At 46.1% G+C, this 23,804-nt stretch overlaps 1 protein-coding gene and 1 long non-coding RNA gene across 6 annotated transcripts in view; both read right to left on the bottom strand.

The window, feature by feature from the left end:
• Nucleotides 1–23,804, bottom strand: part of Phactr1 (phosphatase and actin regulator 1) — a 500,641-nt gene that overhangs the window by 345,063 nt on the left and 131,774 nt on the right. The gene's annotated exons all lie outside the window — the stretch shown is intronic.
• On the bottom strand, nt 1,500–23,453 carry LOC125615585. Its single transcript, XR_007346222.1, has 3 exons — nt 23,442–23,453; nt 11,677–11,682; nt 1,500–4,373 (listed from the first exon to the last, which is right to left on the bottom strand). It is a non-coding gene; the product is annotated as an uncharacterized LOC125615585 (long non-coding RNA).

The raw sequence follows: 23,804 nt of genomic DNA, 5'->3' as shown, positions 1-23,804 counted from the left end.
TGAGCAGCTCCGTGGTCTGAAAGGGCGGGGAAACAGCCCAATGAGCATCACAGCAGAGGAGCCAATCAGCTGGCAGCTGGAAGTTTGCTGGGGCCCCTTCCGCTGTGGCTCTCAACATCTCCCCCTCTCTGTTTAAACAACAAGCATGTGGCTTAGGGACCGTGCCTGCCTTAGGTTGTCCAATAGTATGGTCCTTACCCATTCTTAGGTTGGTACCATTGCAATTGGATCTTACCCGTCACTGACTACGGGTCCAGCATACAGCCGCACCTGTGGAGAGGTCTTTGTACCAGCGGGGGGTGAGGTTCTTTGCCTCATCTCTGTTGGCCCCCAAATTTTAGCTGAATGACCATCATAAGCAGAAGGGAGGAGGATACACCAAGCCAATTGACGGCTCCTTTTGGAAAAATTGTACCACTGATGACACCATCAGCAAAAATACCCCAATACTACCACTTCCTCTCTGATTCCTGGCCTCCAAGAGTGGAGCAGTGCTCCTCCGCCATGATGCTCTGCCTCACCTCTGTCCTGAGCAATGGAGTTGCCAGGAACCGAACCTCTGAAACTAGGAGCCAGAATAAGCTTTCCCTCTTCTCTTGGACACACAATAGCATTTGCCTAGCCTAGGGGAAACAGGCGGCTTAAAATACTGGGGTAAAGATACAGATTAAACTGTAAGGGAACAGCACCGTTACTCATTTCAACTCCACAGCATGACCTGCAAAATGTGAGAATTGACACTATTTTTTTCACATTGTCATCCTAATGTTACACGATGCTGCTGAAAAAGCTGATTATTTTACTCCCGGGGGAAGTTGATACTACTTTGGATACGACTGTTTACCCAGACATGATGAATTAAGACTTATCTTGGAATATTCCAAACACAAAACAAATTTTTTACAGCTCTCATTTGAAAATCAATTAAAATGGTAAAGGAAGTAGCCTAGTGATTTTTAAAAAAAAATTCTCTACAAGTTTTTGTTTCAAGGGGTGAAGATTGGGGCTCAATTGATCATTCAAGTAATAATTATTGAGCACCTACATTGTGCCAAACGTTGTCACCGAACAGAACATGCAGAGACATCTGGTGTCATCAAGCTTTGCCAGCAGGGGAAGTAGATGGTAAACAGGAAGTACATAGAGTTATAGAAAAGGGAGAGGAATGATTCTGGTCTCTGTTGCACAGGATGGTAACTACACATAATGTATGGGACATGTGGCAAGCCACTGAGATTTCAGAGCTGTTTGTTAACGATGGCAAAACTAACCAAATCGGAGTCATTCTGGATGGCTGTATTTTCTGGGTAACCGAATGGTTTCTTTCATTGAACATAAGAATAATTAAATAGTCACACACTTCAGAAAAATGAAAAATCATGCCTTTCAATTCATAGTTATATTTAAGGGTTAGATATAACTCCTCTTTGATGACTTGTGGTTTTTAAAATTTACTCGTAGTTATATAATGCTAACCTAGGTGCCGTCCGAAACCCACTTGGATCCAAACTTTCTTGCCTCACGCTCTGCAGCGTCCCGCGATCCCACCCACTACTACTTTTTAAAATGATAGCTAAAGTTTTTGAAAACATGCATTCCTTAGGGGTCCACCTTTCTCAGGATCTTGACAGTCTCTGCAGGGGGAAATGATCCTCCAGGACGTGTCTGAGAACTGTGTCGCTAGATGATTTCATCACTCTGCAAACACCACCAACTAGAGCCACGGAGATGTCACTAGGCTGTGGCATCTCATGACCACCGTGGTCCACGCAGCCCTTCCTTGACCACACCCTCTTCCTAGGGCAATGACTGTAATGAAGGAGCAGCCCTCCCTGGTAGGTGGACCCTCTCCCTCACCTGTGTCACTCAGCCCACTTCACCAGACCGGGAGGGGGCTTCCCTGGAGGGGACTCTCTGTGTGAGCTTGTGGTGTCTGGGACCTGATCTAGTGATCAGAACACTATACTGTCCATGTCACTTGGTCCTCATAAGTAACCTAGCTCTCAAGGTCAGATTTGAGTTGATTTAGGCAGCCTGGCCAGCAGGCTCTGCCTCTTTTCTGGGGAGTAAGACACCAATGTGGGAATAGCAGATGTGTCATTCAAGAGTTGACACGGAGCTGTTCCTCTGGGGGCATGGCCTTGGGGAAGTTACCTAATCCACTGTCTCACGGAACTCGTGGTAAAATGGGCATACTCCTCCTCCCCTCCGAAGAGTTGTTTGGAACATTGACCATTAAGTACTTAAAGTGGTTAGTGCAAACGGGTGGAAGAATTTTGTAATACTAAAATTATTATCGCAGCACTGATCTCTGAAACGGGAACCACTAGCACTGACACTGACCTTCTAACTTTAAGCCACATTTTCTTTCATTCTTAGGAGTAAGTCTAAGATGTTTGGAATTTTTAAAGTCAATTTTTTAGCAATTAAGAAAAATCCCAGTGTGACCACATATGCACCTGCCATCTACTTTAACATAAGGTGACAGCGAGGCACATCCATTAGGAGGGATCCTTGGGCAGGGTTTCATAGGACCTGCTGTCCCCAGGCCCATGTTCCCCTTGGCTGCTTCTTCATCTCCCACTGCTGTGAGTGTGGAGATGAAAAACTGTACCTTCTCTAGAAATAAAGCCACCCACCAAGGGCTGTGTCCTCGTAAGAAAAACTTTCCAACAATCATCCCTCTGGTCAGATGATTCACTAACCAAACCTTGTTCAGGGGGAGGCAAGGAGAGACAGCAAGATGACCCAGCTCCTCCATTTCTAAAGCCAGACTACACTCCAGACTTCAAGGTCAAGTACAGAGGCCAGGCCCCAGACGTCCCCTGCCTCAGCTCACTAGAAAACCGATTTTACAGATGATGGGAATCCTCTGAACAACGGCAGGCAGGCATCTCCCCTTAAATGGGTCAGAGGAGAGCCACCCACATGACCCCCAGGTTAGTAAATGTTCAGCTTTCCGAGAGCCTAAAGGGGTTCAGACGGATCCTCAAGGTCAGGCCTCCCAAGAGAGCTTTCTGGAGAGACACCAGATACACAAGGAAAGGCCCCTCTGGAGCCAGATGAAAGCATTTCTGCATCGTGGGGCTGTGTGGACCCACCACACAGAGATCCTAAGGAATTCTGATTCTACCCCCTTGCTCCAAACTACAGATGGGTGGGGACGCCAGGGGTGCTCTTAGGTTTGCATGGTATCTGGGTGGGTTGGATGGAGTGAAGTTAGAGTGCAGGGGGCTCCCCGGGAGGAAGGGTGCTCTCTCATCCTGGGGAATGACTCTCCTGCAACCTTTGCTTAGTTATCAAGCAATCCCAATAGCTCCTTTATCTGGCATGCCTGTCATTATTTATTGATGATCAACCTATCTTTTCCATATCTGAGTTACTAGAGAGCAGGTGTGTGTGTGTGTGTGTGTGTGTGTGTATAGTGTGCACGTTGACTGCCCATCATAAGCATCCAGTGGTGTTCTGTGAATGAATGAATAAACGACTGTATGAATGATGTATTGGCACCAATGGTAATTTTTGATGTATAAGAAATCCCAAGAATTCAACCATCTACATCTGTCATTTTCTGGAGTGAAACATGATGCTCAGCTCTGTGTGTTTATGACCCTTTGTGCTAATTTGGAAATGTAAGGAAAAGAAATGAAAAGTGAAATAATATCTGTAAATATGTACCAAGCATAGCACTCTGGGAGGTACTGGGAAATAAAAGTGTCAGGAGTAGTTCCCTGCCCTTCAATGTCTGTGATTTGCTGTGTGTGTGTGTGTGTGTGTGTGTTCATGTGAGTATGGTGCATGGGGTGGTAGATGAAGGTAATTATATGCACTGTAACTGTGTAAGGCATTACCTGATCAGGCCAAAGACTGGTACCCGTGAAAAGAGAATTACCATATATAAACGGGGGAAGGAAATAGTGTAGAAAAAGTCAAAACACAAAACAGGAACTGAGCATGAGCCATTCCAAGGTGCCACATCCATGTCCTACAGCCCAGCCTTGTCACCCTGTCCTCAACCTGTCCCAGCTCAGAGGCCTGTAGAAGAGGGGGTACAGGGACCTGGACCATCCCAGAGAGCGTGGGATGCAGAGGGCTCAAGACTCTTGGTGGCTGGAGGGATGTTTTTAAGACTCTATTAAAATGTATTTGAGGTTCTTGGGCATTTCTGAGAACCTGTGCCACCCAGCTGGCTGTCCCCAGGCAGGCCCTGGGACAGCAGTGGGTTCTGTGGTCAAGCTTTGCTCCCTGGCTCTGACCCACCCTTTGGGTGAGTTGTGGGGACCCGCTGCTGTCAGTGCTGATTACTGCCTGGGGGCAGCCCTTCCATTCAGCCTCCTGCGGGCCAACACCTCCAGACAGGTGTTTGGAAGAGCCTCTGCCGGAGGCTGCTGGAGCCCCATTAATCACCTCAGCAGGGATGTCCACAAAGCCATCTTGTCACATCCAGGACTGTGCAAACACTGGAGCATCACCACGCCAGCCCATGAACACGGGTAACATTCTTCTAAGTGCTTTACAGGGCTTCGTTTATTCCTGACCCCACAAAGCCTCCAAGGGAGGAGCAAGAGGCCGGGATCCACTGTGTATTTCAGAGTGGACAGGGGCCATCCAGAAGGGTGAGTGATTTGCTCCAACCAGGGGGACAGTCATCGTGGTGACTAGTCCTAGTAAACTTCTCTCCTTTTTAAAAATGAAAATCGTCTCCATCTTCTTCTTGTTATTTCTACGTTCCGCTTGGAGGCTCTTATTTGGCTCATCCGTTGATTAAAAGCAGATGAAACACTTCTTCCACACGCCCCAAAGCATTAGTTAGCATGGGTTTTTATGTATTTTTATGGCTTTTCCCCCTAGGCTTGAGGTCATGACCATATGGTGATGAGGACCATTTCCATACGTCATACCAAGTCCTGGTGTGGATCTGTTCAGTCCTGCTCCCCTGGGGCATAGGTTCCTCTCTTGTTGGAGCCTCCCTGTTTCTTCATGAACTTCAATTCTATCCTCTCTAGAAACTATTTGCTTCCCCGTTCGTTCTTTTCTCCTTCAGTCCCTGTCCCTTTCAACCCTGTTTCCCCCAGAGATTCCTCGAGATCGCGCATCCCACCTGCCCTCTCACTCCAGGTGTATCTGCAGTGGGTCCTAGCCTCCAGTCAAATGCACTGCTCTCATATTTCATTTTCCTTAATTTCTCTTCAGCATTTGATCATATCCAAAAAAATTTTTTAACACAACATCATCTGTCTTAGTCCATTTTGTGTTGCGATAACAAAATACCCGAGGCTGGGTTTTCCATAAAGAAAAGAGGTTTAGTTGGCTCATGATCCTCGTAGTTGGAAAGTTCATGCAGCATGGTGCTGGCATCTGCCTGGGGTACCCTGACTGTGTCACAACATGGCAGAGAAGCAGAAAGGGGAATGGCCATGGGGAGAGGGGCCACCCAGAGTAGGGCTGCCTTCTTTGTAATAACCTGCTCTAACATGGACCTGTGAGAGCTGTACCCACCCCTTCTGAGGGGCAGCCCAGACCTGACACCTCCCATGAGGCCCCACCTCTTAAAGGTTCCACCGCCCTTCAGGACCATGACTCTGGGTACCAAGCTTCCAGCACCTGAGCCTCTGGGAACAAACCACATCGAACCGCAGCGCCTTCGTCCTTGGTCAGCAGGGCCCGTCTGTTCCGGGGCTCATTTTCACTCTTTATCTCATTCTTGCCTCCTCCCAGCAGAGGTTTCCAGAAGTCGTACCTTCACCTTCTGCCTCCATCCAGAGGCGAAGCTTCATTTACATATGCAAATGTGTTCATGTTTATTGAATCTGACAGAGCCTAACTCCATTTGCGAGGATGTACTGAGTCTTGCTACGTCACAGACAATGTTCAGGACCCTGGAGATACAATGGGGAGCAGGACCACGCCCATGCTCCGTCTTGGAGCGCATCTTTCCCGGGGAAGCAGAGAGTGTAAGTATTATGGAGTAAACAGAACAGGGTGACGGAACGCAGAGTGAAGGGAGGTGCCCCCATCCTAAGGTGGTCAGGGAAGGCTCCTTGGAGGAGGTGACATTTGAGCTGAGCTCTGAATGATAAGATAGAGCCAGCCATGGGCATTTGGGTGGGGATAGGAGGAAGGCAGGTGTGATATCATTATAGAGGTCTCCAGGGTCAGGACCACACAGTGACTTTTTAAAGAGCTCTCGTCCTCCCCCTCCAGCCTCCTCCTCACTATTACCATGGTCACAGCAGGTTCAGAGCATCTGAAACCAAGGTCTGTGTTCTTTCCACCTGGTTGCAATGGTTCCAATATGGCTTGTCACCATCAAAACTCATGGCGAGATCCAGTCCTTAGTGCTGCCATATTGGCAGGACCTTCATGAGGTGTTTGGATCATGAGAGATCTGGCCATCTTGTGGGAGTGACCAGGTTCTCACTCTCCTGGGACTAGGTCAGTTACTACAAGAGTGGGGTAAAGCAAGGTTGCCCCGCTATGTTCTTCTTTCTGCCGTGATCTGAAGCAGCATCCAGCCTTCACCAGAGCTATGTTCTTGGAATTTCCAGCCTCCAGAACCATGAGCTCAAATATACGTCTTTTCCTTATCCATTTCCTGGTCTCAGGTATTCTGATATAACAACAGGAAACATACTAAGACATCGTTCTCTGTCTTTCCTGGCTTCTTCCCCTTTCTCCTTTGCAATCAAGCTGGAAAGTTGGAGCCACCTGACAAGAAATCATTGTCCCCCTCCCCAATATTCAGAAAGTCAACGAATCCATACCTTCCTCTTCCTACATCTTCTGCCTTTGAATTCAGCCCCTGGCTGCCAAGTTCTTACCTACACAATTCATGCCTTGACCTGTGGCTGGAGGAATACCAGCCATTGATGGCCACTCCCGGCTCCCGCCTGACACCTTCCACACGCTGGCTGACACTCTCTGTCAGGTACTATTAATAGTTCTGTTTTGTTCAGATGAAGAAACAGAGGCTTGATATCCCCCCCGAGCGTGGCCGTTACTGTGCCATAAAAAATTATAATGAAATTTTTATTAAAAATTATCATGAAAAAGATCACATTTCCTAGCCTGACAATGAAAGGGCTTACATTTCCTTTTGAACCACAACGCACCTGTTCCCCCCTAGAATTCTCGGACCCTGCAGGTTGGTAAGTGCACTTGGCCTTCGCCTGTTGTGTTGACCCACACTGATGTCCGCACCTGAACCCTTTTCATCTGTTCGAGTCCTGCCTGACCTTTGCTTTTCAGTGATGTGCTCCCATTGGCTTAGGTTATGAAAACCCACATTAAACATTTTAGGATCCATTTGCCAAAAGCTCTTAATCATGCATCAATGTTTCCAAATTACTGTGAGCTCTCTGGGGGCATACCTGTCTTGCAGCCAGGCATGGCAGATAAAAATCTGAATTTGTCGGGGTTTGAAATCTCAAATATGTTCCTGAGTCACCATGTGATTTATGGGGCTTCATTTCCTCATCTATAAAATAGAGTTGATGGTAACAGCACCTACCTCCCAGTCTCTATTCCCATTTTTGGGGAGGGCTACTGGGGATTGAACCCAGGGGCACTCTATCACTGAGCTACCTCCTCAGCTCCTTTTTAAATTAAAAAAAAAAACAAAAAACAACTTTGGGACAGGATTTTGCTAAGTTGCTGAAGCTGGCCTTGAACTTGGGATCCTACCTCAGCTTCCCACATTGCTGGGGTTATAAGGATATGCCATAGAGATTAGCTTAGTATGCATAGGCATGCAGGAATGTAGTAAACATTTAATAAATGTGAGTGCTTTGAATCCCAGCCCAGCAGGATATTTTGGGAATAGTGTTGCTTGAGGGTATATCCTTTCAATATGGATCTATTCACATCATGAAAAGCATGCACCACGGTCTTCAAGCTACTCCACAGGATAGAGGGTGGTACCCTGTAAGAGTAGAAGTGCCACCGTCATCAGTGATTGCTGATTTTGGAGTATATTTTTGCTTGTGGGGCTGGAATGGGGTTTGTGGAACCCAACGGCCTGGGTTCGGATCCTGTCACTTTTACTCTGTGCTGCTTGGTTTTATCATCTGAAAAATGGGGATAATATTCTCTGCTTCAGAGAATCTGGTGAGGACCAAATCAGATAATAAGTGGGACATACTGAGCACTCAGTAAACGTTGGCTGTGGATACTATGTGTGGTTGTTAACCCAGCCCCCTAACCAGCCTCCAATGGGGGCACAGAGGTCCCCAGGGAAAGAAGGCAGATCAGGTTCAAATGAAGCCAGAAGAAGGGAAAGAAAAGAACACAAACCCCGAAGCTGCTGGAGGCTTCTGGAAGCTTCCAAGCACCCAAGGAAAGTGAAGTTAGGATGCAGAAAAAACCAGGGTCCCCTCGTTACCTGATTCATGAGGCTCCCCTACTTGGGCATACTGAGTGGCCCCAGGCCAGGGCATGATTTTCTACCCATTTTTCTTTCTCAATTTCCATGTTCAACTGGCAGAACAGCCCCACACTCTCTCCTCAGAGGGCTTACCCCTCTGTCAGGCCTGTCCTCTCTCTGTCTGCCCCTCAGCCTCTGCCTGGGTTCAATCTCGTCCTTCTCCTTTCTTACCCAGACAACTGTCAGCCTCTGGGACTCCTCATGGCCTCCAGCCACAGCCTCTACAGTCTGCGGCACACTTGGGCAGTTAGCTCCTTGAAAATCATGACTGCAAGCAAGAGCTGAATTCCGATGTCAAATTCACCGTAAGCCGCAGCGCTCTGCACAGTGAACAGCACCCGGCTGCCACACATGCGGTCTGTGTGCTGTGGACTCAGACAGAGGTGGGGGTGAGGTTGAGGATGGAAGAGCGATTGATCGCATGGAGCCATAAATTCCAAAGGAGCCCTTTGAAAACGATGCAGCTAAATCCGTCTCACGCCTCCTTATCCAGCTCCTCCCTATTTAGACAACAGTTCCAAAGGACAATATATCACACTTTCAGGACCCAGGGAAGTTAGATGGGAGACAAAGCGAGTTAATGATGCTGAACGGCTCAGGAATGCTCTAAATATTTCAAAAGCAATTCAATTCTCAGAGGCCTGCTCTAAAATCTCCAGAACGAACACTATTACCAGGCTCACTTCCAACTGCACTTGGAGATTCGGAACCTACCATCAGTGCTTGGTAATGAACAGCTTCGTGTCTGTCTCAAGGATTTGGTATGTAAGTTAGTGAGGCTTCTCCCAGAAGAGGGTCAGTTCCCTGTGGGAAAGGACAGGGTCTCAAGAGACACACTTTCTTGTTCAGGTGCTATTGCCAATTGATTCTCGAAATAACTTTATTTTTTTCCGATTTTGACTCTATCTTGAAGATGTAGAAGTTGATTTGGATTTGTAGTACCAAATCTGGTCCCAAACTAGGTTTTGCAAATGTCCATTCACGCCATAGTAGCTTAGTATTTTCTCCATCTGCAGATATTCCAAGTATCTGTGATTTTGTGGGGACCATCACATATGGATTATAAGAGGCATCCTTTAAATACATGACAAAACATTGGATAAGATCCTCTCTGAGGTTCTTGATTGCCCTGATGTTTATTCGCCTCCTATTAAGTACATATTGACTGAGGGCTGCTCCTTGCCCAGCATGCTGCTGGTGCCCCAGAGTCTGAAAAGGCATGATTTTGGCCTCGAAGAGCAACAACAAGAAATCACTACAAGCCAGCATGCTCTGAGCGGGAAAGCCAGCCTGGAGATGTTCCAAGTTTCACCCGAGTCTATGACTGGTCTCCCTCCACCACTAGATGGGCACTCTGGTCATGCCCGTTTGAGAAAACAGCAGCGATGGAGGATGTGGATAAGCCCAAGTGGAAGAAAACTCCACCTGGCTCCAAGGCCTGCATCTTGGACACTAAATCAACGCTGTTGTGAGGAAGGGGAGCTTGGAGGGCAGTGGGGGAGCTGGCCTTGGAGGGAAGGACTTGGGGGAGCCAGAGAAAGAGGATGTGAGTCCCCTGAGGAGTGAGGAGCTGCTCGCTGACTTAGCCTTCAGTGATCACACACAGAACTCGAGAAGCAGCAGCCTCTACAACCCTGGCATACACACGGCAGGTATGGCCGTCACATACCAGCACATGCACACGTCCATTGGACTGTGACCCTCTCAGCGGTCACCCCGAAAACTTTGCCTTGAGGTGAAACTTTCCGGTGATTCTATGTGTCGACTTAGAATTTTACAAATGTTCTTCCAAGCCATAGCACCTTGGGGTCATGGGGTCCCCAGATGAAACTGTTCCTGGTGTGTCTCTGAGGGTGTATAAGGACGAGATTGGCATTTGAATCAGTGGCTAGGAAGAGAGGATGGCCCTCCCCATGCACATGGGCATCATCCCATCAGCGCAGGGATGGAGATAAGGGGAAGGATGGAGGAGTGCGCCTCCCTTCACTCTTCCCTGCCCGACTACTTGAGCTAGGACAGTTCACGTCTCCTGCTTCCTAACGAGGATTTGCACCACCAGTTCCCCAGGTTCTCAGGTGGTTGGACTTGGCCCAAATTGCGCCATTTCTCCTAGGTCACCAGCCTGCAGATGCTAGATTAGGGGACTTAATCTCCATAATCCTCTGAGCAAATTCCTTCTAATGAACCTATCTATAATCTACACCACCTGTAACCATGGTGAAATCTCTCCATTCTATTTGTTTTTCTAGAGGACTTTGGTTTACTTGCCTCAGGTTGGTACAGGTTGAGCACATTTTTTTTTTTCTTGATATAAATTTTGGAAGCCATGCCTTAATCTGTGTAGTGTCTTGAACCTGACCATTACAGATTAACCGTCTGCATGCTTGGCCCTGCAGGAGAAGCCTTCCCTCAGGAGACAGGGGACGTATTTCATGCCCCAAAGGCAAGGGTAAGCTGAAGTTTACAGGATCATTTTCTCAACAGAGCTGATTACTCATAGTTTATTATTAGCTATGTGATCTTGGATAGGTTTCTTAACTGCTTCTTGCCTCAGTTTCCCCATGATTAAAGTGGGAATAATAGCAATAGTAATCTAGTTATTGGGCCTGCTGTAAATAATGTTCCCATTGATGGATTATTTTAAGAGGACCTAGTTAATATATGCTTTCATTTAAAATAGGGCCAGATGCATTGTAAGCAGCATGTACATAGCTTTTCTTCGTATCATGAAGCTGCACGGAAGGTGGAACAGAGGTCCAGGCTCTGCTCTGCTCAGTAGGCCCATGCTTTGCAGAGAGGCACTTTACCCAGATGGCACATGGGCACCTGATGGGCCAGCAGCAGCCTCGCTTATAGATGACATGGATCTGTCCTTACGCACTCATAACACTTTGTTTTCTTTCTTCCGTGTTGATAGAGAAGGTGCCACGAAACAGAAACATTTAAAAGCTTCCTTTGAGGATGGCATGTCCCAATCTTCCCATCCACGTTTCTGACCTCCCCAGCTGTATTATAACTTTTGCACAAGAAGTACATCGTGCAGCAGGTCCTGAGCACCCCATGCAGCATCACCTTCTCTTTATGCACTTGGAGCTTCATGAGCCACACATAGGCGTGTGGTACTGCGTGGCTACATTCAGTTTCTCCAGCCTCTCAGGAAAGCTTGAGAAACCCCGTGCCAAGCAAGCCAGGCTCCTCCAGCGAATCCACTCACTGGAAGGGATTACACCTCTCCATCACTGTGTGGAGCCCACACACATCTCCAACGTCAGCCCACAGAACAGGAGTGACCCAACGATGCTGGAGGGCACATCCTGGTCAAATTGCACTGGGCAGCTTTCACTATTGGTCTTTCCAGAATAAGGGGGATAACAGGATGATTTTTATTCATAGGGGCAGCCCAGAATGTTGAAGAAAGCCCTTGATTTGAGATCAGAAAATGAATCTTGGCTCCGGGTGACCTTGGCACCAGATTCTACTTCCATTTAGCAGAGCAGGGACTCTCAGCCTTGATTCCTGGCCCGGGGCTCTTAGAGAACCAAGAATCCTCTGGAGTTATGATGAAGAATAAACGATTTTTCCAGATAAATTATAACATACAGTCTATGGAATACATTAAGTATGAAGTCCATGTGTGAAGTTTCTGTGGGAATTCGATCCTTATGTCTCTGAGTCATTTGGCATTAATTCATCTAAATGTTATTCTTTTGGGAGCCATTTGATGTCCAAAGTGCCCTTGAAAGCCTGTTTCTTTTGATATACATATTTATTTATTTATTCATCTATTTATTTATTTGGTGCAGAATCAGGAAGTTCTTTGCCAAGAATAAACACATTTGAATACCAGAGGATTTTAAATTTTCTCTCAAAGGGAATGTCTGCCAAATCTGAGTTGGTTCTAATCCCTTATTTAAAAATAAAGGGAGCAGGCTCGGGGTGGGGGGGGGTGTTCCCAGTCTTGATAATAACAAGTTGAAATATGCAAAGCATACCTCAGGAGTGAGCAGCGCTCCTTATTTTACTGCAATGTTATAAAGATTTTTGAAAGGGGTAGGTGGAAATAGCATTCTTATTGTAGTTGTTACAGTTCAAGTGAGAGATTCATGGAATTTGCCCTTTTTATGTTTTATAACATATAAAAAGAACCTCTTTCAGTTTAATACTGCATTTGGAGATGTGTTTGATCACCAAATAATTGCAGATAGGAGAAGGATGTAGATGGGGGCAGCTTCATGGGGACCAGGTACATGGTGGAGCCTTATGGGGCCTACTTTAGCTCAAAGGAATAGAAATGGAGACACAGGAATGAATGCAGATCCTACGGTGACTATGGAATAAGGCTTGGGTTGAGGAAGAAGAAAGTCAGGATTAATAACCACTTGGGATTTACAAAACTGTTCTTCCAAAAGTTCAAACTCCAGTCACTGAAGCCAGACTTTTTGTCTTAGTTTAGTAAGTCAGGTTGTATTTAGAGATGAGTTCTCTTTTCCTATTCTCAACTGGCAGACGCCCTCTGATGGCCTGGCATTCTGGAGGAACAAACCCTGGGGATCCAGACTTTCTATAAAGCCTGCTACTCCAGGTGTGTTAAGCTGTTAGTGGCATTAACATCACTGCGAGCTTCTTAGAAATTCAGGATTTCAGGCCCACCCTGACTTGCTGAGTCAGAATCTGCATTTAGGCAAAAATTCCCAAGTATTTCGCATGCACATCAAAGTTTGAGAAATACTGCTCTACCTCAGGGGTGGGGAAGCTTTTTCTGTAAAGGGCCAGATAGTGAATGCATCAGTCTTTTTACACTAAGAAACACTCTTTGGTAACAACTCAGCTTTGCCTTTAAGTGCACAAGTAGCCATGAATAATCTGTAGACAAATATACATGACAGCAGTCTAATAAGTGTTATTTACGAAAAAAAAAAAAAAGGTCAGGTGGAGGCTGGATCCAGTCTCCAGGGCTGGGCCTTGGGCACATGTTGCTACTGTACAAAGCAGAAGACCAAGTCCTTTCCTGACATCCTCTGCCCATTCATTTTCCTCCACCTTTGGATACTCACATCCCTGTTCCCAAACATTTTCTGTCCCTTCCTATGGTTCTAATTCTCTTCATGTCCGGGGGTCCACAGATGCCTTTCTCTCCAGGCTTCTTCTTCTGGGCTTCCTCGGTATCCATCTTTGTGCTCCAAAAGTCCTTTGGGTGAATCTAAGGCAGGGAAACATTTTCCTCCTCCACTAACTGCTTAAAGCTGCTTAAAGTCTCTGTAATGAACTTACCTGTCTGCACATCTTCCCACAGCAGACTCTGTGTTTTATTTATGTTTGCACGTCTGGTGCCCAGCACAGTGACCTAGTAAATATGGGTCAACATTTACTACTCTTCTCATCTCTCATCTAAACTGGGTCTTACCTTAAGAACCACAATGAAGAGCAAGATGACAGAGGACTGCAAGGGGCATTCTGATGACGGGGGAGAAAGAGGCTGGGCTACAAAGTCACATGACTGGATCCCACCAGGCTCACAATTCATTAATGTGTAATAGGGGATTCTCATTTTGGGGGACTAAAATACCTCTATTCCTCTATGTTCTTCCTCATATCAACAAGCACAGAGAATTGAGTAATTAAGTGGTTGTTCTACGTACATAAAACCGTAAAGAAAGTGAAAACGCAGGGGTGCTTGTGTGTGTGTGTGTGTGTGTGTGTTTGTGTGTGGATGTGTGTGCGTGAGCACATGTGCAGGTGTGTGCGTGAGAGATCAGCCCTTTATTAAACTTTTTTCCACGGTACTTTTTAAAGATTCATGAAGAGTACAGCTGACAGGGAGCCAACACCCATGCATCTATCATTGACCTTGAACAACATTTTCCAATCTTTCTACTTTTGCTTTTGAGTTAGGAGATTTTAAAACAAACCCAAGCTCTCGTGACCTTAATAAATACTGGGCATAAGAAGTAACTACTTTCCCCTATATACTAATGTGGATATCGGATTTTTAGAGTGAGCTGAATCAAAGCAACAGCAATAAAAAATAAGAATAAAAATAAACCACTCTGATGAAGACCTTTCAGGGGCGAGTCCAGGCTTCTAAGCTCTTGCCAGTCGGAGGACTCCCGTCACGGAGTGTGTATATGTGGCTGATCCCTCTCAGATGGAAGAGGAGGCAAGACGAGGGGCTCATGAGGCTTTGATGGTCTCACAAGGGGAGACTTAATGTACTTCAGTGGGCAAAAGAGGCAAAATAAAAGAGTATGGGTGGGCCCAGGCCTGTGTGCTCTGTGGATGTGCCATTATGGATATACCTGATGCAGGCCTGTCACATAAAGTCCCAGGCCATCAGCCTGGATGATGGAATTTTAAACTTCCCAAAGGCTCACATTTTCTAATAAAAAAATCATTCTACCAAGTATCATTCCAAAGGGGGAGGTGGTAAAATCTCTTTGATGAAACATATAATCATACATTAACCAATCTTCTCTTTAGAAAAATTGACTTAGGTTATACAGCCACAGATTGAAAAAGAAAGAGAGAGAGGAAAAAGAGAGAAAGGAAAACATTCCCAAGAAGATGCACATTTTCTGGTGAATAATCTTTGCCTGAAATGAAAGTGTCAAAGGATCTCTTTGAATTGACAGAGCACTGTGTTATTACACCTACGTGTACTGCTGCATTCTCTGACATCTTATTGAGGAATATGTGCATGTTTGCTTTAAGCCAATTAGGGATGCTGTTGATACAGGAGAAGCATAGGAATCTTTTTTTTTTTTTAACCATGCCCCTATTCAGCTACAGGGATCATTCAACCAGCTAATTTGCCTTCCTCTTTTCATTAGATCCAACAAAATGTACCAATGAGCTGCTACAGGCACTTCTCCAGATGCGGTTGGAACATACAAATAATCAGACTATACAATAAAGTCTTGTGAAGACAGGCTTAGTCACCTTAGAATCCCCACACCTGGAGTGAAATCTGACACAGAGGAAGGGCTTGAGGACGATTTGTTAAAAGGATCTGAGGCCTTGCATCATCTCAATCTTGCCCATCATGTATGTGGGAGAGATATACAGGGAAGCCTACTACAATGCAATAGAATGTGTGAAGTCCTGAGTAAGGTAAATAAAATGAGCCACAAACAGAGAAGACAGAAAGAGACCTTCTGATCCACGTGGAGCTCATGTGGGTGATAAAATTTCAAGAATAGAGCATATGCATTCACGGTCAATAGACATTATTAACAAAAACACCATGGTTAGTAGGAGGGTGGGCCTGGGTTTCATATGCAGTGAAGATCCCAGTTTAGTTGCAATGTCAGGGCACAAGGATGGAAGGTCAGGAAGAGATGCAGAGGTGGGAGATATGCTGGAGTATCAGGAACTGTTGCAGGGGTGGGAGATTCGCTGGATTAAAGGAACAGGTGCTGCCAGGGTTTGAGCAGGCCTGGACCAGTAGGCTGAGGATACAGGTGGAAAAGGTCCACCCTCAGGTAGAGGTGGGAGTTGGAGGTCATGTTGAGCCATGGGGTAAAAGTGCAGGCAGCAGGAAACAGACAGGTTAGACTAGTCGGTAGAGGGGCAGGAAATGTGGAAAGGCTGGAATCTAGCTGGGTGATGCAGCGTTTGTGGGGAGAAAGGGCAGGGCACTTGGGGGAGGCAGGTGATCAGGTACCTGAATGTCACTCCAAAGTTCTCCTCACTTTGCATGCCTCCAGGACCCTCTGTCAGCTGCAAGCTGGGCAGGTGTCAATGTTCTATGAAACACTCTCATGGCCCAGGGTTTTTAAACCTGAAGCCCAATCATAGCCCTGACCCACTTGCAGATTAGGAGGATGTGGGAGGCAGTGGGAGGGGCTTGGAGGAAGGCCAAAGTGTGCAGAACCATCTATTGATTGCAGAAGCCGAGTTCATGAGGGGTTACCCCACACCTGAGCCTAATACTGGGAAAGCGTGAGGCTACTCTTATCAGTAAGGGGATTTATGAAGTGGAGTTTATGGATGGGATTGCGGTTCTTATATCTTTGGGGCATTTGGCAAAGGGACCATTGGAAGGTGTTAATTTCTTGCTGGTTTTGGTGGTGTACACCTGTAATCCCAGTGGCTCAGGAGACTGAGACAGGAGGATTGCAAGTTTGAGACCAGCCTCAGCAGCTTAGTGAGAACCTAAGCAAGTTAGTGAGACTCTGTCTTAAAATAAAAAATAAAAAAGAAAAGGCTGGGGATGTGGCTTAGTGGTAAAGCACTTCTGGGTTCAATCCCCAGTGCCAATAATAAATAAATAAAAGAAGGAAGAAGGTATTAGTTTCTGGTTGTCCTAAATGAATGCCCCTAGACTGCCTGCGTGGGGTCTAGATCCTGGACATGAGTTAGACCGTCCTTACATTTTATAAACCATTGTTCAACTCTCTCCTTAACCCTCTGGGAAAAGGCCAGGACATAGGACATTTGCTATACTTGAGGTATTTAGGAAAAAATGGCAATGTTCTGTGCTTCCCCCCCCTCGTCCTTTCCCACCATCTTCTCTTTCGCTCTCTTCCGTTCTGTGTTGCTATCTGGTGTATCTGTCATTTGCCCTGGTGCTGTTTTGGGGACAATTGATAAGAAGGTCTCAATCTAGAAGTCTTGGTGGATGACAGAGGGTCTCCCACACTCTCCCTGCTTCATGGGTTCTCTGCTGCTTCTGGACTTGACTTGCCATCTCCAGAATGTGTCTTCACACCAAATTCATCTTTAGAGTGTGGGTTCAGATACCGTGAAAAAACAAGGGGAAAAGATGGCTATTATGCTTTACAGAATTTCAGAGGCATGGAAGTGTCAGAGGGGTCGTCTTGTGCACCAGGCAGCATGTTAATTTTTATACTCAGCAAAGATGTCCAATGGGTCCATTGAAATGGGACCACTATGAGGTGTGGGCTAGTGGCAGTGTGTGGCCTTGGCGTACAGACAGGCCCATACCTCTGCCCACACACTAACCATGGGCCAGGTCCTCCCTTCCCTCTGCCTTCATTCCTCCAATAATCGACTTCAATCAAGCCTGACACAGAAGGAGAGGGACAGGCCAACCCACCTCTAGGTCTGTCTTTTCCTGTTTTGTCATCTGAGTCACCATGACTCTCAAGTTCTCCGTATTGATCATGACATTTTGCATTTTGTGAAGTACTGCTTTATGTGGCATAATGTGGGCCGCGATAAGGGCTGAACTTCTCCAGCAATAGCTTTGTGGTTGAAATAGTAACTCCTCCATCTACCAGTATCTTGTCAAACACTGTATTAACTAACCTCTGAGGCAAGTCACTTACCTTCTCCGTACTTTCATCTCCTCATGGGTGAAGTGGGAAGAATAGTCTAGAATCATTATAATGTACAAATAAATGAATTGGCCCAGGCTAAGAACTTAAAAGAGAGCCTGACAAATAGAAAATGACTTTGTTTCTTCCTCTGCGTGTGTATGTGTGTGTGCATGCGCGCACACATGCACACGTGCTAGGGATTGAACGAAGAGGAACTTTACCACTGAGCTGCATCCTTAGCCCTTATCAATGTTTTTATTTATTTATTTATTTATTTTTTGAGATAGTTGCTGAGGGTTTCACTAAGTTGCTGAGGCTGGTCTTGAGCTTGTGATCCTTCTGTCTCAGCCTCCTGAGTCACTGGGATTACTGGCATGTACCACTGTGCCCAGCAGGAACTAACTTTCATAGTCACCTGATTTAATCAACAGAAGAACCCGACCACTTGGGCCTTGCTATTCCTGTTTTGCAATGAGCCCAGTGAGGTTCAACTCTCCTTTGTCCCCTTGAAACACTGGCCCCGAAGCCCAGCAGGTACATGAGGTAGAGCCTGCCATGCTGGCCAGAGCATTAAGACTGGGCAGGAACCTGACTTCGGTCTTGACCTCTGAGCTAGAAAGACTAAGGGCCCATTGGTGTGAATTACCAGGCCAGTGGTCTGGAAGCAGCCTTTGCCTAAACCTGGTGCCAGACCCTCCTCTGCTGGGGGCCTGTAGTCCCCCCACCCCCCACGGGTGCCTGAAGCGGCTCAGGAGTTGTACAAAGGGCATTACCAGCAATTAACTAGATGACCCCAGGCAAACCAAGACATCTCTCTGGGATTTTCCCTCATTTCATTTCTAACAGCTGGTGGTTAAACTAGATTATCCATCTTTAAAATTCTGTGGTTTTTGGTTTAGCATTTACATAAGTCAGGGTCAGGGCCTTCTCTGGTTTATCTCTTGCCTAACTCCACTCGAACCACGATTCCCAGAGAGGCCACCCTTATTCCCACACGGGGAAATCTGGGACCAGTGTCTCTCTCCTTTTCTGTTTGTTTTTCTCTCCCTGTATCTCTGACTCTTCTTTCTCAATGGCTATATCTGTGTCTCTCAGCATCTCTGTCTCTCTGTCTCTCTGTCTCTCTCTCTCCCCCCTAGTTCCAAACCATTAGCTACGTTAAAATCTTAGCAAACACAACAGGCATTTGTGAGGAGAGAATAGCAAGAAAGAGAAAGGCCTTCTGCAAGCTGGGACTTCAGCCCAGGGACACAAAAGGGACCATTGAAAGTTTCCTTTGAAAGTTCTGCTTCAGTTCAACGGAAGTGAGAAACAGAAAGACTAGTTTAGCACCTGCAGGCGCCTTCATTCCCCAGCACACAACCCTGCTGAAAACCCCTCCCACCATTGTTGATGATTTCTTTTCTGTCTTTTCTCAGCAAGGCAACTTGCATAACATTTTATTTGCAGAGGGAAGTTCGGCGCCCTGTCGACAGCCTCCTTAACCTTCGTGAACGTAAATGGTACATTTTGAATATGGTTTCTCAATTACCCCATCTCAGCCTGCAAAGAAGTGGAGCGTGTGGGAGGAAAGAAGATTGAGCGGGCTGAGCCTTTTAGGTACCAATTCTGGCTGACAGAGAGAACAGCAGCTCTGAGCTACAGGGGGAGAATTCTTGAAACTTCCATGTTCCGTTTTGGGGAGAGAGGGGCTGATAAAGTCCTGCAGAGTTGCCTGCAACTGGTCCTTCAGCTCTGTCCCCAAGGATGTGGGGGTGGAGGGGGAGAGGAAGAGGTTAAGAGACCATAAGTGAAGTTTAAGATGCAGCCCAGATGTTTCTCGGTAACTCTTTTCCTTGGTGGGAAAATGCCAGGTCCTAGGATATATGCACTCTGCTCACCTGAGGAACCACTTGCTCTGGCTAGAAGGAAGTGGAAATCTTTAAGCCTACAATCCCGAGCATCACCATCAGCTTGAATCACTCAGGCACCATGGAAGAGCAAACTCTGGCATAGGTATCACGATGGTTGTTCCCCAAGACTGTTGTTTCAACTGAAATTTGCTGAGTACCATGCCTGTTCACGGAAGATGCAAAACACAATTCAAAGAGTGGTAAATCTCCTTCCAGGATCATGTTTTTAAGCAGGAAAACAGTAACTCAGAGGCTCCTTCAGCCCTTTCTGTTGGAGAAGGGTGTGTTTCTTACAGTGAGGAAAGAGGTCAGAAAGGTGACAGGTAAAAGTGGGACCAGGGACCCAAACTGTCCTTCCATTGAGCTTCCTTTTGGGGACTTTTGCATTCTTTGGGGGAATAGGACTGCAAAGTTTTATAGCTGGAAGAAAACTTAATATTAAGTACTGCAAGACCCCGATTCCCTGAATTCAACAAGACCAAGATACTCATGGGGATCATGCAGCAGGTATCTAGAAGTGGGACTGTCCTGAAACACCAAGAAATACAGGTCTATAATTTTACAGCTTTGCTTATTTTACAGAATGAGAAGGCCTTCGGGCACTACCAGCTGTGGGGATTGAGTACAAGGTGCCCATTAAAGAGGATAAAAATGACCAAGGAATTGAAGACTGAAATCGCTTGGGTAAAGGGGATTGTCTACATACGTGTGTTCATTAACTGTTAAGGTTTGGACCTGGAATGTCCCCAAAGGCCCATGTACTTAATGGCTTGGTCCCCAATGTACGATGTCCAGAGGTAGGACTTTAGGGAATGTTTGGATTCTGAGGGCTCCCATCTCATCAGTGGATTAAATCCTTTGGCTGATTAATAATTGGAATGGACTACTAGAGGGGGGACCTAGTGGCTCACTGCGGGGTGTATCTTGTTCCAGTCTCTTCCTCTCTCTCTCTCTCTCTACTTCAGAGATGCCATGACTCAGTAGCTTTCCTCCGCCATGTCCTTCCGCCATGATGTTTGCCTCACCCAGGGCCCAGAGCCATGGAAGCTGCTGGCCATGGAATAAATCCTCTGAAACCGTGAGACAAAATAAACAATTTTTCCTCTGTGTTGTGTCGGATATTTTGATCACAGCGACAAATAGCTATCACATTAAACAATTACATAGAATCTCAGCCATAGGTTCAAGCTGGAAATTAGTCAGAGTAGTAGGTACAATCTTGACGATATTTGTCAGATTAATTCGTTAATATTGAAGGATATTTTTCTGGTCCCGTGATCTCTTCATTGTCAAAGGATATTGCCAGTCAGAAGCAGCACTATTAGTGTAAATGGAATTATTAGTAACCACTGTCCTCTGAGGTCATTGGTAAGCTATCCTTCCCTGAAAGTGACCAACTATCCTGATTTTCCCAGGACTAAGGGATTTCCCTGGATGGGAACATTCAGTTTTAAGAGCTGGGATACTTCCAGGGAAAACTGGAAAGAGTTGGTCACGATACCTCCTGCCTACTCTTTCCTTGCCTGCTACTTCTTGCCCTTGTCTAGCACTAACTAGCACTAATACACCAAAACCAGTTATGCAGAGAGAGAAGAACACATTCAATGACAGAGAAGAAAATCAGGAACAAATAGTGAAGTTGATTAGGAATGCTGGGCTGTGTAGTCAACCATGAAATCCTCTAAGCAACTGAGATAACCCACCTTGGAAACGAAGGCCTGTGTGCTAGTCTGCAGTGATCTCCATGTTTATCTCATGGCTTTTAAAATCTGACCTGTTCAAAAGGACAGATTAGCCAAAAAAAAAAAAAGATTTCTTAGAATGTAAGGCTCCATGTTGGGGTGTGGTCTCTCTCTTGATTGCAGGGAGTCTCTGGCAAAGCACATCACCCTTCTGAACTAGCAGCCTCAGTATCAGCTGAGAATGTGTTAGAAACAAAAAGTCTCAGGCCCAGCAGGCCAATGTTCTCATAGACTCTGGAGGTCGCCTGGAAATCTCTGCTTGTTCATCCCCACCACGTGATTCTGGTACACACAGCAGAAGTCTGAGAAGCACTGAAATAGTGCCTCACATCCTTTCTCCTTATTTATGACCAATACTCAGTGGATTATAAAGACCCCAAGGATTCAGGCATTGTGTCCAGCTTTTACCATCCTATGGAGGCAAGGAAATTAAGAATTTTGGATCCCACAATCAAAGGGAAAAATTTCACATGGTATCAGACTCACGAGCCTCAGCATCAGTGTGTGAAACTCAAACATGGGCACCCTCTCTGTTCTCCACTCACCCTTCCCGTCTGCTTACCAGCTAATATCGTCACTCAGGAATTGCTTCAGAAGTCACCTTCAACTGACCCCTGACACTGGGTAGCACCTGCAGTTCTGCAAGCAGTCAAGTTTATTTTAGCATCCCATTGAAGAATTTTTATTCCTTTAAAGGCAGGGAAAACACAACAAATAATTTCTTTGCAGAGGGAAAGAACCATGCAATTGTCATTCTGTCCTAAGATGCAATCCTCATCATCCAAATTCGGCTTCCTTAGCATCTTTTTTTTTTTTTTTTTTTTTTTTTAATTTCTAGGGATTTCCTGGAAGGACAGATCCTATTCAGGCTCTTGGCCTTCAAATGAGAAAAACTCAGGACATTTTATGTTATCTTGAGTCATCGTCTTATCGTCTTCTCATGGGTAAACAAAAGCAGTGGTCATCTCAATATAGTGCTATGCACTGAACGTTTGTGTTCTCCATAAATATGAATGTTGAAATCCTAACCCTCAATGTCTTGGTATTTGGAAATTGGCCCTTTGGGAGGTAGAAAGTTTAACGAAGTCATAAGGGTGGGACCTCCACATGGGATTCGTGCCCTTATAGAAAAAGGAAGCAGGCTCCTTCTCTGTACCATAGAAAGATACAGAGGGAGGGCAGCTGTCTGTAAGCCTGGAAGGGGGCCTTCAAGTGGGTCAGCACCTTGATTTCAGACTTCCAGCCTGAAATAAATGTCTGTTGTGTAAGCCACCAATCTGGAACATTTTGTTATACCAGCCTGAAATGACTAATACATCCAGTAAAGATTCCAACTTCTTGACTTTTCATCTATCACTCTATTAGTAAATGAGGCTGCTGCTGATAATACTTTAGGGTTTTATGGATTATTTCAAGTGTACCTATGAGAGTCCCCATTTAAAGGTAAAAACCTGAGGTTCTGAGAGTTTCAATGATTTGTTCAGGCACATAGCTGGAAAGAGGTAGCTCAGTGTGGGTCCATGTCTTTTCAAGCAGAAGACATTGTTCTGTCCACCACATGCCTGCACGAGGCTCTCTCTGGCCACTTTTAGACTCTGCTATGTGGAATCCGGCACAAGGTCATTCATATATCCTGAGTTACTCTAGTTGATGTAGAAGGTACCCAGAGAAGCCCCTCAGTGTCCAGACCTATCAGATAAGAGGTGACCTCCTCTGTTTCCTTTCTTCTTTGTCCTAGGCCCTGCTGGCTGCGAAAAGCACAGTGTGTGTCAATCCCTGTGGCATGTGATGATGGAGAAATGTTGGTCTCATCCTGTTCTGTGATAACTGACCACTGACTGCACTCCCATCTCAGGTTTGGAAGGGAGGGAGGTGTGGCTCTTCATAGGAAGTAGCACCGCGATGAGAACCATCCCTCCATGTGTGCAAAGGCCCCTGTCTCAAGGTCTCCCAGCTATGGTGCTTTCCAGCTGACCTGGGCTGTGGCCCCAGGGGTGTCCTTTCTTTCTGAAGTCTCAGTGGGATGCCCTGTGCTCAAGGGCATGCCAGTGAGCTCCCCACCATTAGCCAGGTGTGCAACTTGGGCTGAACTTACAGCTGTCTGCACCCGAACTCCAGTGTTGTGTCTAGAACCCTCAGATTGGCTTTGCAGTGTGTGTACACAGTCTTTGCCCTTCCCCTGTGTGTCATCCAAGTCCTTTCAGCTGGACTCCACGCTGCTCTCACTTACGAGGACACGCGCTTCCTTAGAGGCACAGACAGTGCTGGCCTCATCCTCGAGCCGCTTCCCCTTCCCCTCCACCAACACAGCCATTCCTGACCTAGCACCTCACACACAGTGACCACAGGTACACAGCCACACACACATGCACAGTGCTCCACACACAGACATGGGTATGCATGTATATGTATGTACACACACACACACACTTATTCATGTATATTTTATTATTTTATTTTCTATGGTACT

The sequence above is a fragment of the Marmota marmota genome, unplaced genomic scaffold, assembly GCF_001458135.2.
Source record: "Marmota marmota marmota unplaced genomic scaffold, marMar, whole genome shotgun sequence".
In the NCBI taxonomy this organism is placed as follows: Eukaryota; Metazoa; Chordata; class Mammalia; order Rodentia; family Sciuridae; genus Marmota; species Marmota marmota.
The sequence above is the reverse complement of the archived record's forward strand: the minus strand, read 5'-3'. Positions and strand labels throughout refer to the sequence as shown.